This window comes from Peromyscus leucopus, chromosome 12 (assembly GCF_004664715.2).
Source record: "Peromyscus leucopus breed LL Stock chromosome 12, UCI_PerLeu_2.1, whole genome shotgun sequence".
NCBI lineage: Eukaryota > Metazoa > Chordata > Mammalia > Rodentia > Cricetidae > Peromyscus > Peromyscus leucopus.
In genome coordinates this window covers 77,451,700-77,462,252 of record NC_051073.1, presented here as the reverse complement: position 1 = coordinate 77,462,252, position 10,553 = coordinate 77,451,700, and the positions used below count along the sequence as shown (strand labels likewise).

Here is a 10,553-nt window from a genome sequence, read left to right as displayed (position 1 = left end):
ACCACGCTGGCCCGTACGGTCACCATAGTTACTATTGCCATGACTACGAGAGAACCCGTCGTCTCCCAAACTTTCAGCGTGGGGACCGCGGAGGACGAGCTCACGACCGGGGGGTCAACTCTCTCGGGGTGCGACGTAGCCCGGGGTCAGAGTTCAGGGGCAGCTCCCGCCGCCCGCCGGGGCCGCGCCGGCCCGGGCCCCGCCCCCCGCCGCGCGCGCCCGCGCCGTGCCGCGCCGCCCCCGAGCTGACGTGCGGGGCGGAGCCGCGCGGCCGGCGGGCGAACGGGCGGACAGACGGGCTGCTGTGTCGTGAGCTTCCGCGCGGGCGGGTCCCGGGCCTCGCGCGGCGGCTCCACGAGCTCAGGCCCTTCGCGCCTTCCCTCCGCGTGGGGGGGGGAGGTGGTTCCGGGTCCCCGCGGGGCCGCGCTGCGGCCGGACGCACCAGGAAGGGTGAGTGTCGGCGCGGGTGCGCGCCGCGCCGCGTGCGGGGCATTGTCTGGCGCGGGCACGTGCGCCCCTCCCCCCGCGCCGCGGGCGCGCGCGGGCGGCCGGGCGCCCCCCGGGGTCCGCGGGGGTGCGAGGTCCGGCGTGGGGAGGGTCCTTCCCGCCGCGCAGCCTCAGAACGGGGCTCCCGTGCAGCCGCGGCGGCTGAGCCTGCGCGGTGACCTGCGGGTGGTCCCGAGACGAGGTCGCCTCGGCAAGTTTGGATTTGCCCGAAGGAATCCGCCGTGCGTGGCTGAGGGAGGTCTGAGGGGCGTCTGCCCGAGGGCGTGCGACGGGGCTGGGTCGCGGTGGAAGCTTCGGAAAGTGAGGACTCGACCGGGACGGCGCGGTGGGCTGTAGCCAGATTGCAGAAGACAATAAGGCTTGGAGCTCTTCTCCATTATGCATGTATTTATGTTAAACAGAGAAAGGCTATGTCCTGTCTGCAGCTCGCTCACATCTTAACTAGTTTTGATCTTGCTAGTATTTTCATCTAGGCACACTTCTTAATTACTGAAGTAACCCACTTTTAAAGTTCCATTTTCTCATTAACGTAAAATATAACGTAATACTACATATATTCAGCAGTATCGTTGCCCTTAAAACGTAGCAAGTATTCATCCTGGAAAAAAAAATTAAAAATGAAGACAGGGAAAAAAGAAGAAAGTTTCAATGTCCAGAAATAATTGCTATGGGTGTAAACGTTTGTTTGTGTGGGCTTTTGCAGAGGTAGGACCAAAACAGAGCAGGTGAGGGGGTGGATGCTTTAACTGTTGTACTTTTTGTTGTTGGTTTGAGACAGGGTTTTCTCTGTGTTAGTCCTGGCTGTCCCGGAACTCGCTCTGTAGACCAGGCTGGCTTTGAACTCAGAGAGTCACTTGCCTCTGCCTCCTTAGTACTGGGACTAAAGGCTTGCGCCACCACACCCCGCTGACTTTTACTTTTTATGGGAAGCTTGTGTAAAGGTTTTGGAAGATCTTAGCGCAGTCCAACCGCCACATGGAAGAGGTAAACAGTGCTAGCGGGGAGTCAAGGATGCAGCTACCCGTGGTAGCCTGGACTGGGTCCTTGGCACTGGAAATGGGCAGAGTGAAAAGACAAGATATTTTGGAGATAGAATTAGCAAGACTTGGAAATGGATTGGTAAGGGAAAGGGGGAGGTCCCCTGTGGCCCAGGATGGCCTTGAACTCTTTTCTTTAGCCTTCTCAACTGCTAAGAGCCTGGACTTGCAGGCACCACATGCTGAGGGCTGCTTTTTGATTTGTCTTTTCTTTTTAGGGTGTGTGTGTGTGTGTGTGTGTGTGTGTGTGTGTGTGTTTGGTTATTTTGCTTTTGTTTTGAAATAGGGTCTTGTGTAGCTCAGGCAGACTTCAAACTCAATATCTAGCCCAGGTTGGCCTTGAACTCTGGATCGTTCTGCCCCAGCACACCCCTCTAGTGCTAGGATTAGAGGCTTTTGCCAACGTCCTCTGCATTCCTTTTTTAAATTGCTGTTTTGAGCAACGGAAGAGACAGATAACCATACCTTTTTATTGAGATTATAGATCGATAACCATACCATTTATTGAGATGGGCGATCTTGAGTTCTATTTTGAATGAAATAAATGTGAGGTACTTATTTGTTGCACGGTCAGTCTGTTGAGAAAACAGTTAGCATGTGACAGTATAAAACTCAGAGTTAAAAGATTAATCAAAGGACAGAGAAGAAACAAAATTGTATTTCCTCTCTGGAAACCAAGAGGGCTTTTAAGTTCCTAGAGTAGGAATTGATTGCTTTGGACTGGTAAGATGGTCTTAGTTCCATGGCCAGGACCCACTAGAGAATGGACTCCCCTAAGTTGTTCTCTGACGTCCACCTGATGCTGCTTACCCAGACATGCCTGCAGACACACTTTCCCCTGAGGTTTAGCCCCAGCCCTTTTTGGTTACTGGTGTATTTTCACATTTTTTTTGAACATTTAATTTTAAGTATATGAGTGTTTTTGCCTTCATGTTTGCCTGTACCACAATCACGATACATGCACAGAGGCCAGAAGAGCAAGGGTGTCAGAGCCTCTGGAACTGGAGGTATGGACTGTTATGAGCCACCATGGGAATCGGACCTGGATGGGTTCTGTGAAAGAACAACCAATGCTCTTAGCCACTGAGCCGTCTCTCCATCGTCCTGTTCTGTCAGGAGGACGTTGTCTTCATGCTTGGAGATGAAACCCCAGGGCTTTTTGTGTGCTAGGCAGTCACAAGGCTGAAGTACGCCTCCGGCCTTTTTATTTTTTGTTTTCTGATTCCTTGTTAAATGTTCTTTAGCGATTATACACGGCTTGGGAATAGCACTGAAACTTTGTACAGTTTTCCACAGTTTTAAGTGCTGTGTGCTGTGTATCACTTGGCATGCTCTAGTTTCCTGTGTACTGTTTTGGGTTGGTATGTTAGTTATTTGGAACAGGAGCCTTGAGTTCACATAGCCAACGGTAGCCATCAACGCCGGCCTGGCGCTTCTGCATACGGGATGGGATACAGGTATGTCACCATGCCCAGCTATAATGATTTTTTCACTATAGACTATAAGAAGAGCCAGACTTGGAGGTGCAGGTCTGTAACCCCAGCTACTTGCGGGCTTAAAGCAGAGGGATCCCGGAGCTGGAGAGGTAGGTAGTTCAGCAATTTGAGGGCACTTGCTGCTCTTGAAGAAGTCCCGAGGTAGTTAGTTCCCAGCACCATGTCAGGCTGCTCACAACTGTCTGTAACTCCAGCTCCGAGAGATCCTGTACTTTTTCAGACCTCCAAGGGCACCTGTGTGCATATGTACATACATACAGCTTACATGTGTACACATAAATAAAAATAAATCTTTAAGTCAAGAGAAATGGCTCAGTGGTTAAGAACACTTGCTGCTTCCCAGCACCCACATGGTTCCCTACAACCAACCCTTAACTCCAAGTTCAGGGGACCCAGTGCCCTCTTTGGGCCTCTGTGGGTATGAGGCACACATGCATTACACTTACCTACATGCATATACATTTTTTTTTTTTGATTTTTCGAGACAGGGTTTCTCTGTGTAGCTTTGCGCCTTTCCTGGGACTCACTTGGTAGCCCAGGCTGGCCTCGAACTCACAGAGATCCGCCTGCCTCTGCCTCCCAAGTGCTGGGATTAAAGGCGTGTGCCACCACCACCCGGCCAATGCATATACATTTTAAAAAAACAAAACAACGACAACAAAAACCTTAAAAGAATCCCCATGTAGATTTTTTTTTTCCCCGAGACAGGGTTTCTCTGCGTAGCTTTGCGCCTTTCCTGGAGCTCACTTGGTAGCCCAGGCTGGCCTCGAACTCACAGAGATCCGCCTGGCTCTGCCTCCCGAGTGCTGGGATTAGAGAAATTTTTTTTTTAAGCAGAAGATCACTAGCTCAAAGCTACAGAGTAAGTTCATGGTCAGCCTGAGCAACTTAAGCAAAACCATGTCTCAGAGTAAAGTACTAAGTCCAGGGTGGTGCAGGGATGGGTGGGGGATGTAGAGCTCTGTAGTACAGCGGTTGCATAGCGTATGGGAAGCTCTAGGTCGTTAACGTGCCTAATTGTGTGTGCACGTGTAGAGAATAAAGACTTACATCATAGCTCTGTGAATACAGCCCACCTAGGATATATCTCATCCTCACTTGGGAAAATTTCATTTCCTCTCTGGGATAGTCTCAGAAATACTTGGACTGACTATTCTCATTCAACCACGCATTTAAAAAAATATTTATTTTACTTATTGTGTGTGTGAATGTATGCATGTGGGTGCACACCTGTGTACACCTGTAGGCCAGAAGAGTGCGTCAGATCCCTCAGAGCTAGAGTTACAGGTATTTGTGGGACACCTAGGCTGTGTGTGTGCTGGGGTCCAAATATGACTCCTGGTCCTAATGGTTATGCAGGAAATGATCCACATCTCCCCAGCCTGCCATTATGGGGTTTTCTTTTCTAGATTTTTTTTTTTTTTTTTTGAGATTTATTTTTCATGTGTATGAGCATTTGTTGCTCTGTGTGTACCGCATGAGTTCCTGGTGCCCATGGAGGTCAGAAGAGGACATTGGATTTCTCTGGAGTTAATTAGGGATGGTGTGAGCCATCGTGTGGGTTCTGGGACTCGATCCTCGGACTTCTGCAAGAACAAGCGCTCTTAACCACTAAGCCAGCTCTCCCGCCCTCCACTGTGGACTTTGGATTTTCTTAGCTGTTGGTTGCCTCTTCTTTAAATTAATTGGCCACTGTGTCTTTAATGCACTCCCTCTTGTTGGTCTGCATACTACTGCCAGTTGGAGGATGGGGTGAGCGGACTTCTCCCTTGCAGACAAACAAGAACAGTGTGATGGGTTGTTTTCACACCCTCCAGTCTATGTGGTAAGGAAAACAGCAGGAGGTGGAGCTTGGGGACAGTGCTGTACCAGGTTCTGGGGTTGCAGTATACGAGAGAAAAAAGATGGCTTTTGTTGTTGTTGTTGTTGTTGTTAGTGGTGGTGAGTTTGTGTGGACTTAGAAATTGTATTCATGTGTTTTGAGGGGTTGGGGGTGGGGCAGGTTCATATGCTGTAGCCTGGCTAACCTAGAGTTCCCTGAGTATGACAGGCAGGCCTCGAACCCTTGACACTCCTTTCTCTCTCCCCGCCTCCCCAGTGCTGAGGTTCAATTGTGAGTCATGACGCCCGCCCAGCTCTAGGGGAGAGAGAGAGGGTGGTGGAGGCAGGGTCTGGCTATGCAGCTCAGCCTGGCTTTGAACTCAGGATCCTCACAGTCAGCCTGCCCTATCCCTCTCAGTGCTAGGCTTAGAATCATATACCACTAGAGTCAACACGGGACCTTGAACCCTTGCTTCGCTTGTCTTGGCATTGCATAAATATTCACCCAGGTTTTGGCTAGGCATTGCATGCCTGTAACTGTTAAGGATAAAACAGGAGGATTGTAAGTTCAAGGTCTGCCTGACCTATAGGGGAGTTTATAAGGCAGGGCTTTACAACATGGGTGAGTTGGATTTTCCTTTGATTCTTGAAGGATGAAGAGTGTTGGAGTAAAATGAAAAGGTCAAGGTAAAATCTGAGTCCATTGGAAGGTGGATTGTGTGTTTAGGCATGGGAACTTTAATACTGCAGCGTTAGAATTAGTTTTCACTAGCCAAGGCCTGTGCATGAGAAGAGTGGGTAGAGAGGGAACTGCCAGTTACAGAGTGGTAAAAGAACGCCTGTGCCCAGGGTAGTTGGGTGTGAATGGTCACACCTGTCACCTCAGCACTTGGAAGACTGGGATGGGCTTTTCACTGCTGGGGGGTGGGGGGTGGGGGGTGGGGGTGGGTCTCTCAATTTTATTGTTGTTGTTTTTGATTTTGTTTTGTTTTGTGTTTTTTTTAAAGACACGGCCCCACCATGTATCCCTTGCTATCCTGACTCTAGACCAGGTTAGCTTGAACTCAGAGCTGTGTCTGCCTCTGCCTCAGAAGATTAAAGGCTTGTGCCTCCAGGCTCTCTAGTTGTGTTTTTAAGATGGAACACGATATCGATTTGCAAATGTTATAAAGGAACTATGAATGTTACTATGTTTGCTGAGTGAGTTTCTACCTTGGCTGGTAGTTTAGTTAGTGTTGGACCCCAAAATCTGGAGGTCTGGAGTGGACACCCCAAGAACCCAGACTCCAGTCCAGTTGATGCAATAGCAAGAGGTTTTGTTTTTTTTTTTTTTTTTTTTGGTTTTTCAAGACAGGGTTTCTCTGTGTAGCTTTGTGCCTTTCCTGGAACTCACTTGGTAGCCCAGGCTGGCCTTGAACTCACAGAGATCCGCCTGCCTCTGCCTCCCAAGTGCTGGGATTAAAGGCCTGTGCCACCACCGCCCGGCTGCAAGAGGTTTTTATTTAAGCTTCTATATAGAAGGGCAAACCCTGCTCCTAAGAGCAAGAGCCGCATCTCACTGCAGCCCCATAAGGGCTTATAAAGGTAAAACCCACAAAACCCACAAGATTACAATTTCCATACAATTTCGTTTCACAAGATCATGGTCTGGGTACAGAGTGATCACAGAGGGGGTACAGTTATGTCAACATGTACATTCTTCCTGAAACCTCAAGGGGGGGTATCAGGGCGGGAGTGGAGTTTACACACAGGTCACGGTGGTCCTTCCTGGAACACCTGCAACTATCCCAGTCACAGTTGAGCACATCTCTTAACAGAAATCTTTTTACATTGTTATATGGTTGCAGGGGAGATTGAGCAATGGCTAAGTCAGGTTGCCCTTGGAACTAGATTTTTAGTTTTTCATTTCCTGGTGCTTAAAGTTTCTCTTTTCCTGACGCTTGGTGGTGTAAGCCTGAAGGGCTAGGGTCTTTCAGTTAGCTTTTTTTTTTTTTTGGTTTTTCGAGACAGGGTTTCTCTGTGTAGTTTTGGTGCTTGGCCTGGATCTTGCTCTGTAGACCAGGCTGGCCTCGAACTCACTCTGACTCCCGAGTGCTGGGATTAAAGGCGTGCGTCACCACCGCCCAGCTTAGTTAGCTGGTTTTGAGCAGTTTATTGAATGTTTTCATACATTTTGGAGAATGGGTGTGGGGGAAGATATTGGATGAGGTGCTCAGGGAAGACCTTCTCAGATGAGGTGGGTGTTTGAGCTTGGATCTGATAAACGCTAACCCAGAGGGATGAACTTCTCAGGCAGAAGGAACCAGAAATACTGAAGTCCAGAACATTTGAGAATATTTGAGGGGCAGAGAAGGGCAGCATGCCTGGATCTGAGATCAAGGATAGAAAGGGGCCAAGACATGGAAGTTTGCAGATCATGTCACAGCATGTGAATTGACCCTCAAGTGTTATAGGAAGCCATTAGCGTGAGGCAAACAGGTAGTGACGTGGTAAGAAAAATCTTTTATAATGCCTTTCTTTTTTTTTTTTTGTTTTTCAAGACAGAGTTTCTCTGTGTAGCTTTGTACCTTTCCTGGAACTCCCTTTGGAGACTAGGCTGGCCTCAAACTCACAGAGATCCGCCTGCCTCTGCCTCCCGAGTGCTGGGATTAAAGGCGTGCGCCACCACTGCCCGGCTTATAATGCCTTTCTTAACAGGTATAGTTTGCATACAGTGAAACACAGATTTTTAAGTGTACAGTTGGCTGACTTTTCATGTAACTACACTCTTACTAATATATAAGACATGGTCACCTGAAAGAGTCCTTATTCTCTCCCAAGTCAGTCACCACCAGCCACACGCTGGCTGCATTCAAGTTTCTCTGATCAGCCTGTGAGTTCTAGGACAGCCAGGGCTCACAGAGAAACCCTGTATTGGGGGGAAAAAAAAAAGAAAAGAAATTTCTTTTCTGACCACGAATGTATTTGTCCATTGAGGGATTTAAGAAAGAGAATCCTTCAGTGTGTACCCTTGTTCCATTCCTTTCTCTTGCCGTAAAGACTGAGAGTCATCTTTGTTGCTTGGGTCAGTATTGATTGGCACCCCAGTTTTCCATTCGGTGTGGATGCCTGGAGTGGGCCGTAGATTTCTTGTTGCGATACTTACCACAGGAGTGCCAGTTGTCTTGTTCACAGGGCCTGAAGAACGTGGAAAGGAGGACGAAGGAGCATTGATTCACTGCCTGGGGCTTAGGAAAGTCCTGCTTTCCTAAGACCATCCCATCCCCACATCGCATTAGTTCCAAGATTGACATGCCCTCATGAATATAAAATTACTGACAAAATACTTGGTGTCGTCTGTGGTGGAACTTTCCAGGAGCTTAATGTGTCAGATTTTATTCACTCTGCCCTCCCAGTTGGCTGCGTTTCATGTGAGATGGCAGGATTCTGTATGAGTTTTAGGGTTCTAGGTGTTCCCTGAAATGAGTTTCCGGTAATGGACTTGGTGTGGTAGGATACACCTTGAATCTCATCACTTGGGAGGCAGGCAGGTCTCTGAGAATCGAGGCTGGCCTGGTCTACTTAAAGCGTTCCTGTCTCAACAAATAAATAAGTGACCTCTGTGGCAGTGTTATGTAATTAACACATTTTCATTTTTGTTTGTTTAGCTTTGGGTTTCAACGCAGGATCTGGCTGTGCGTCTCTTCATAGCCTAGAGCTCACACTGTAGATAAAGCTGGTCGTGAACTTGCAGCGGTCCTCTGCCTCCTACGTCTGGGATTACAGGCATGCGCCATTCTGCCCTGCACTTTTTATGTTTTAAAGTGTAGACCACTAAATGAATGTTACCATTGTCAGAACTCACTTGTTCCTGTTATTGGAATGAACAGGATAGGGTTAAGTGGTAATGTTTGTTTCATTGTATTGTTTATGAAAAGAATTATTTTTATATTTATTTTTTGAGTTTAAATTGGCAACATTTGCTTTCTATGGTGATGTTGTTTTGGTGAGATTAAAAACTAAGTTGGGGGCCAGGGATGTGTGATAACACACTTAGCCTGCCATGTGAGGCCAGGGCTTGACTCTTTGGAGGTATGGTGGGAAGAAATTAAGTTGGAGGTGTAGATGACAGAAACGGTTTTGTTTTGGTCCCAGCATTTCATTTATTTGTGTATTTGATTTTGGTTCAGTAAATCCACTTCCACAGACAAACGAGGAGAATGAAAGATTTACATCCCCATCTTAGTATTCCTTCCAGTTTCAGCTGATTGAAAGTTTAGGATTAGTAAACACTTTGTTTCTGAGTTGAGCTGACTCGTATCTAAGAACTGTGGGTCTTATGCCTTTAATCCCAGCACTCAGGATGCCAAGGCAGGCAGATTTCAGAGTCCCGGGGCCAGCTAGGGCTACATAGTGAGACCTTGCTCAAAAACAAAACAAAGCAAGAACCTGCTTGAATGTCCTTTCCATAAATCCAAAATGTAAAAGAAGAACAATACTTAATTACGCAGTTGTACTCCCGTGTAAGGGAATATGCCTCCGCAAGTGTGCCTAGCCTTAGCTGTAATTTACTACAGTATTTACGGTTTTTGCTAGACAGAAACAGACCTGAATTATTCTAAAAACTGCAGGATAATTGCTAACTCTTAATGTTTAGCTGAAACTTAAATATACTTTAAAATGAATGTGGAAAGCTTCATTCCAAGGTTTTGGGGGTTTTGTTTGTTGTTGTTTTGTTTTGTTTTTTTGAGACAGGGTTTCTCTGTGTAGCTCTGCCTGTCTTGGATCTCGCTCTATAGACCAGGCTGGCCTCAAACTCACAGAGATCCACCTGGCTCTGCCTCCCGAATGCTGGGATTAGAGGTGTGGGCACCACTGTCCGGCTCATTCCAAGTTCTCAGTTTAGCAAATTACCTGGGTGTAAATGCACTCACTGGTGGGTTCTTCCTTACCAGTCCTCTCTTGGATTGTTCACGTCTTCCTTCTCACCTCAGTTTGTGCAGCAAAGGCGTGGTTTTACCTTATCCTTCGAGAGAGAATAAAACAACAGTGGTTTGTTTTCGGGGAACTTCCGTGTCCTCTTCAAACGGCTTTCTAGGGAGGATTATTTTTGTGATCATTTGGGAAGCGGGAGGACACTAAACGCTATGAGCAGGTGAAGATGATACTCTGCCTGGACTCGTCCTTACAGAGAATGCCATGGGCTTTTGGCACACTTCCAGGAGTTAGGTGACCATTGAGGAAATGGTATGGTACAGGAACAGGTTTGAAGATCTGCTGGGATTTACTGACCTCTGTGAGTAGATTCTTGGGTCTTGTTGTTTGGTCTTATTTGTAAGAAATTAGTGACTGGAGAGACTGTTGAACAGTTAGAGTACTGGCTGTTTTTCTAGGGGACCTGGGTTCAGTTTCCAGCACCCACATGGCAGGCAGCCTGTTAACTCCAGGTCCGGAGGATCCAGAGCCTCTGGCCTCTGTCGGCACCTGCACTCATGTGGCTATCCTCCTCCCCACCAAGTTTATATGTAATAAAAATAGATTAGGCATCTTGATTTTTTTTTTTTAGGTTTGTGTTTTTTTTCTTTATATCACCAAAGATACTCTCAGATTGACTAAACTAATCACAAACCAAAGACTTTCTGACTATATGTCTGTCTTTTGAGGCAGGTTCTCAGGGAGTCCAGGCTGGCCTTGAACTCACTGTATAGCCCAG

The 10,553-nt window shown here is 47.5% G+C and overlaps 1 protein-coding gene across 6 annotated transcripts in view; it reads left to right on the top strand.

The window, feature by feature from the left end:
• The first annotated feature begins 268 nt into the window (after positions 1–268).
• The window catches only part of Yeats2 (YEATS domain containing 2), a 106,136-nt gene continuing 95,851 nt past the window's right edge, over positions 269–10,553 (top strand). For 5 of the 6 annotated variants that reach the window (XM_037209902.1, XM_028857613.2, XM_028857611.2 and 2 more), the window contains exon 1: positions 269–450. The gene's annotated coding sequence lies outside the window, so the exon portion shown is untranslated. Of the gene's footprint in view, positions 451–641; positions 808–10,553 lie in introns of those variants that run through there. The other variant, XM_028857610.2, reaches the window with a different exon arrangement.